This window comes from Myotis daubentonii, chromosome 9, assembly GCF_963259705.1.
Source record: "Myotis daubentonii chromosome 9, mMyoDau2.1, whole genome shotgun sequence".
Lineage (NCBI taxonomy): Eukaryota > Metazoa > Chordata > Mammalia > Chiroptera > Vespertilionidae > Myotis > Myotis daubentonii.
The window spans coordinates 63,377,668-63,383,660 of NC_081848.1; positions in this window are offsets into that span (position 1 = coordinate 63,377,668).

Here is a 5,993-nt window from a genome sequence, read left to right on the forward strand (position 1 = left end):
AGATTTTCTTTTTGTCACCTGAGGATATTTTTTCCATTGACTTTTTTTTTTGGGGGGGGGAGTGATGGAAGGAAGGGAGGGAGGAGAAGAGGAGAGAGAGAGAGAGAGAGAGAGAGAGAGAGAGAGAGAGAGAGAGAGCCATTGATGTGAGAGAGACACATCAATTGGTTTTGATGGGGCAGGGACCCTGCAATCCATGTCCATGCCCCTGACTGGGAATCAAACCTACGACCCCTTGGTCCTCAGGCTGACACTCTAACCACTAAGCAAGACTGGCCAGGGCAACAATAGATTTTCAAGAGCAAATTTTTGATATATTTAAAGCCTAACTGAGGTTCTCCATTTGCATATGGTAAAACTAGAAATTTTCTTGCTTTTCACTGGATATAATTATCTCAGGGTGGTCACACTGCTTATATCTCATGCTGACCAGGAGCTTTATCTGGCAGCTATTTAAGTCCCTGGTTAATTAAAAATTGGAAAACAAAGTAATTATTACTTAATATATGCAGTTGGCTTGATAGATCTTTTAGAACAGTGACTCCTTTATGAGGATATAAAAATAAAAAGGAAATGATCCTTAGGTATGAAAATCTAGGAACCAGATAATTCTTGTGACAGTTTAACTAAGTGCCTGTTGCCTCCATTATCATATTAAGAAGAATTCATCTTTCACAGGCACTGGGACAGAGGGCTGCAGCAGATAAGCTTCGCTGTAAACGGGGTTGGGGGATGGTGGTGAATAACTACAGCACAACTTGATATAAGGAGGCCAGGAGTAGCTGGGGCATTGGATTCCTGAGCAGCAAAGCCAACTTGTACTCTTTCAACTTGATTTTAAACTGGCCTTAGTCTAAAGCAAGTACTTGCATATCATTAAAATAGCAACAATACCAAGCACGGCACATAAATGGCTATGACTAACAGATTATGTTGGAAGAAATCTCAGAATTATTCTGCCATGATGGTTTGTGTCACAGCTTAATAAAAAGGTCTAGTGAACTTCCAAATCAAGCTGAGATATCAATTAGGTCTAATAAATTCTGATTCAGGACTCAAAATCAGGAAATAATTGATTATCTTAAAAATATATTTTATTGATTTTTTTTACGGAGAGGAAGGGAGAGGGATAGAGAGTTAGAAACATTGATGAGAGAGAAACATCGATCAGCTGCCTTCTGCACACCCCCCACTGGGGATATGCCCGCAACACAGGTACATGCCCTTAACCAGAATCGAACCTGGGTCCCTTTAGTCCCTAGGCCGATGCTCTATCCACTGAGCCAAACCGGTCAGGGCAAATAATGGATTCTAATGGCTGCCGATTTACTGTGTGACCTCAAGCAAGTCATTTAACCTCTCTGTGCTTCAGCCACTCCTCATAAAATGAATGCAGTTCATTCTAGTCTCTGAATCACAGGATGCAATGGAGAAAATTTATTCATTGGCTATTCTGAGTTCTGAGCAAGATATTTAGATTCTTCTGGCTCCAAAAGCTAATAGCTTTTTTGCCTTGGGGTATTTATCTTAATTGATATTTCTCCAGCTTTGCTAATACCAGGGAGGCCAGCTATGTCTAGACTTCTTCAGGGCCATTTCATGTTGCTGTTACCGAGCAAAATTATTAAGGCAAATTCACGGTATAAATGCATTACCTTTCAACCATACATTAAAAATCACACCAGCTTCCTTAAATTTATACTGTAATTTTCTTTCAAAGAGCTCTAAGCCCTTTTAGCTCATTTTGACCTCAAAACATCCCAAAGAGAGACTCGTACTAAAATCTCCAATCCCCATTACAAAAGGAAAAACTTAGATTCCGAGATAAATAACTGGTTCAGGGAGATTAAATGAATTTCTAGTAGAAATGAGATTAGGACATATATCTGTTGTCTTTCTACCTCGAAAGAACAGCTTGCTTGGTAGATTCAACTGAGAGACAGAAAGGTGTATCACTCACAAAATAGGTTTCTTATAAGCTTCCTAAAGCATCTAATATTTGCCCTGATCCTCTCCTTAAGCTACTACTGTAGCTAATAGTAATTGAGTTTGTGCCTCTTGCTGAGGCAGGAGAGTAAGAAGCTAGGAAAATAACTTGGCAAGTGGTATGGGGAAACTAGCTGATTCAAACTGGCCTCCAGCACCCTGACTCACCTGCCTCCTTCTGCCTGGCACATCCACTCCCTTAAGCATTAAGACAATGAGGTTCTGATCAGCATCAAATAATCTTAGGAACAAAGCCTCAGGTCTGTTGACCACAGAGATAGAGTTTTGGTCAAACTAGAGATAACATCTAGGCCTCTGCTGTGTTTCACTCCAGGCCCAGAGAACCCACAAAACCAGAGGAAGCAATGCTATGGCTGATGTCAGGACCAGATGCAAAGACTAATGACCCCCGTCCTAATGCCAATCAGTAAGTACAGACAGACCTTGAAATGACATACCTGGAAAGCTCATGAATATTCTATTGAGATAATCACCTGTGACCTCTCCTAAAATTTCTGCCTTTAGAAAACAGATAAAAACTCTTAAAGCCCTGGCCTGGCCGATGGTTAGAGCATCAACCCCCACACCGAAAGGTCTCAGGTTCAATTCCTGGTCAAGGGCACATACGTGGGTTGCAGTTTTGACCCCAGCCTGGGTGAGGGGCATGGAGCCTGGCTGGCGTGGCTCAGCAGTTGAGTGTCAACCTAAGAACCAGGAGGTCACAGTTAGATTCCTCGTCAGGGCACATGCCCAGTTTGTGGGCTCGATCCCCAATATGGAGCATGCAGGAGGCATCTGATCAATGATTCTCTCTCAGTCATTGATGTTTCTATCTCTTTATCTCTCTCCCTTCCTCTCTCTCAAGAAAAAAAGAAAATCAATAAAAACATAAATAAATAAACAAATAAATAAATAAAATGGGAAAAATATCCTCAGGTGTGGAAAAAACACACGTTTAAGGCAAAAGGATCCTGTACACACGTACATGCCTGCACCCTCCCTCCTTCTTGCCTCAGGCACATATATTTCCTTTTCTTCCCTTAAGCTCTAAAGGTTTTCAGGATATTTACAACTAGGGGACCAGCTCATGCCGAGCTAACTCCCAAGTCTGTCTCCAAGGGCCCTTCTTTTGCCTCTGTAACTTGTTTCCTGAGTCCACACAGCCCATCTGGCTCACTTCTTCTGCCACTATGACTCTTTCAAAAGGGCCAAGGCAGCCAGGCCTACACTCCACTATTCCTCACATTTCCAAAGCTCAAGGTAGCTCCACCTAGGCTCACTCCTGTTGTTAGGATCTTGCCTCTTCTACCTTAAGCACTTCCTTTGTCCCACTTTAATAAATGCACTCTCAAAATCACCTGGAGATGTTTTCTGAAATCTTTCCTGCACGGAGTCAAGGCTGAAAGCCCATGTCATCTCTAATAGTGCCAAACATTCACAACTCGTGTAATTCTTACAACAGTCCTAGAGATGTGAAAAATGACATATAGCAAGGTTAAATAAATTCCCTTGAGGCCAAACACCTAGTGGGATAGGCATTAAAGGTCTTTATTAAAGGGCAAATATGTGTCTAGGTAAGTTGACCTGTATTGGGAGTGGCAGGGTGGTTTGCAGAAGGGTGAAACTCTGAAGTCAAGTAGATCTGAGTTCAAAACCTAACTCAGCAGTTCATGAATCCTGAAACCTGTGGCATGCTACAGGTCAAAGCAAAATGAGAACTGAATCATGTTACTCCCTGCCTGAAACATTTTTGATGTCCCATTGCTTTAGGTCCCTGCATGTTTCAAAGTTCGTGTCTCTCCCGCTTCCTGTCCCATCAGTGTGTCCTCCTTGCTTCCTGGGTCAGATCGTACACCACCACCTTTCAGTTTTTCAAACAGGCCATAATCCCTCTTCTACCTCAGAGCATTTCACTTCCTGTTCCCTTTTACCAAAATGTATCCTCCACTCCACCTGTCACCTTGCATCAACAGGTGAGCACCCTGCTATATACACCCCTCTATGTATCAGGGGACCTTTACCTTAGTCAAAATTTTGTTATTCCACAACTCTGTATGGCACACGTTATTTTTCATGCATTTTAGACAAGATACATATAAAGCATTGTGATAGGGAATGATCATGGGACAGGGGCTACTTTACATAATCTCTTCTTGGAACCTGGGACTCCCTGAAGAATACGAAGAAGTTTCTTCCATATGCAAAGATTTGGAGGAGAAAACTGCAGCTGAAGAGGATTACAAATGCCAATGTGTGATTGAGTAAGGCATTCGATGTGATCAAACTACTGAGGAATGAGATCAGGGATGTTTATTATGGGGGTTGGAGAAGGACAGTAAAATGAGAAAGCATTTATTCAGTCAGTTAAAGAGAAATGGCTTTAGTTATGCTTAAAGCCCATAATCCCAAATCTAGATTGAATATCTGACCTAACTGCTGTTTCAACCTTTCCTAGAACTATAATCTTGCTCAATCAGTGTGGAATTTTCTGGTCAGGCCCCAGTAAGGTAACCTGACACATGGCCCTCTCTATTCCCCTTACCCACCATAGAAAGAAGAGGCACTCTGCATGATAAAAACTCTTGAGGTTCCCTTTCCTGGGGGAGGGGCTGGGGGCGGGGGATGGGTTGGCCTAAAAATCCTATTTTCTTTGGTTAATAGCTCCCTTGCCCCACCCTTCTTCCTACAAAAACCTTCCATTTAGTACAACCCTGGAGCACTCTTCTAGTTGCTGGGTGGGATGCTGCCCAGTTCAGGAATTGCTTAGTAGAGCCAATTAGATCTTCAAATTTACTGTATTGCATTTTGGGTTTTAACAAGTTATTCACACACTTTTCCTGAGCACCAACCATTTGCTAGGCTGAAGATAAACGAATGACAAAGACAGAAGCCCCTGCTGCTCTGGGGTAGACACTCCAGGAAAAGTTTGGAGCAACAGGCAGGCTTCAATCCTTGGGGGTTTTAATAAGGCACAGAAAAAAGTTTGGAGTTTATTCTAATTGGAGCGTAACCCCGGGAAATAACTTGAATGATGAATATTTTAACGGCTCACCCTGGTCTCCTCTGTGTGATGACAGCCAGAAACCTCTAGAATTGTTGTTGTTTTGACAATTATCAATAATAGATACCCTGGGTCTCTCTTGCTTATATTTTTGAAGACAGGAATCTTGTCAACGCAGTGACAACAATTTCAAACCACTAGAGGGAATCGTTTACAAAAGGACACCAACTGAGCTTGGTCTTCTTTGCTCTCAGAGCGATTTTCTCCAAATAATTTCTAAGCTAAAACTAATTATCATATTAGCCAATAATGCTTTCAAGGCAGAAGCCCCCTGAGGTAATTTGGAAGGGAGTGGAAGAAACAGTGCCCATCTGTAAATATAGAGGTAATTTGTAATCAATTGTATCTCCCTAAGCTTTTACAATCCCTTTCTAATCACAGACTACTTTAGAAAGTGAGGAATAAACAAATTCTATTTGATTCTTTAATGTAAGGAAACAGGCAGCTTTCACATCCTCTTGCAAGAAAGTGGACTAATTCCCTGCCTCCTTTGCCTTTGGGAAATACGGTTCTCTCCTGGAAAGAATATGGGTTTGGACTATAAAGTCCTTATTCATATCCCAATTTCAGTATTATCTGTTGAGCTTGGGTGCCTTACTTAACTTCTCAAAAATGAGGAGTTGGAAACCCATTTAAACTAAAACTTGTACATGAATGTTCATAGCAGCACTATTCACAATAGCCAAAAAGTGAAAATCACCCAAATGTCCATTAGACGATGAATGGACAAACAAAATGTGATGTAGCCATATAATGGAATATTAGTTGGCTGTGAAAAAGAAATGAAGTATTGAGACATATTATAACATGGATGAAACTCAATATTATGCTAATTGAAGGAAAGCAGACACAAAAGGCCATATGTTATATATTTTAATTTATATGAAATATCCAAAATTATTAACCACTTAGAAACAGAAAGCAGAATAGTGGATCCCAGAAGTTG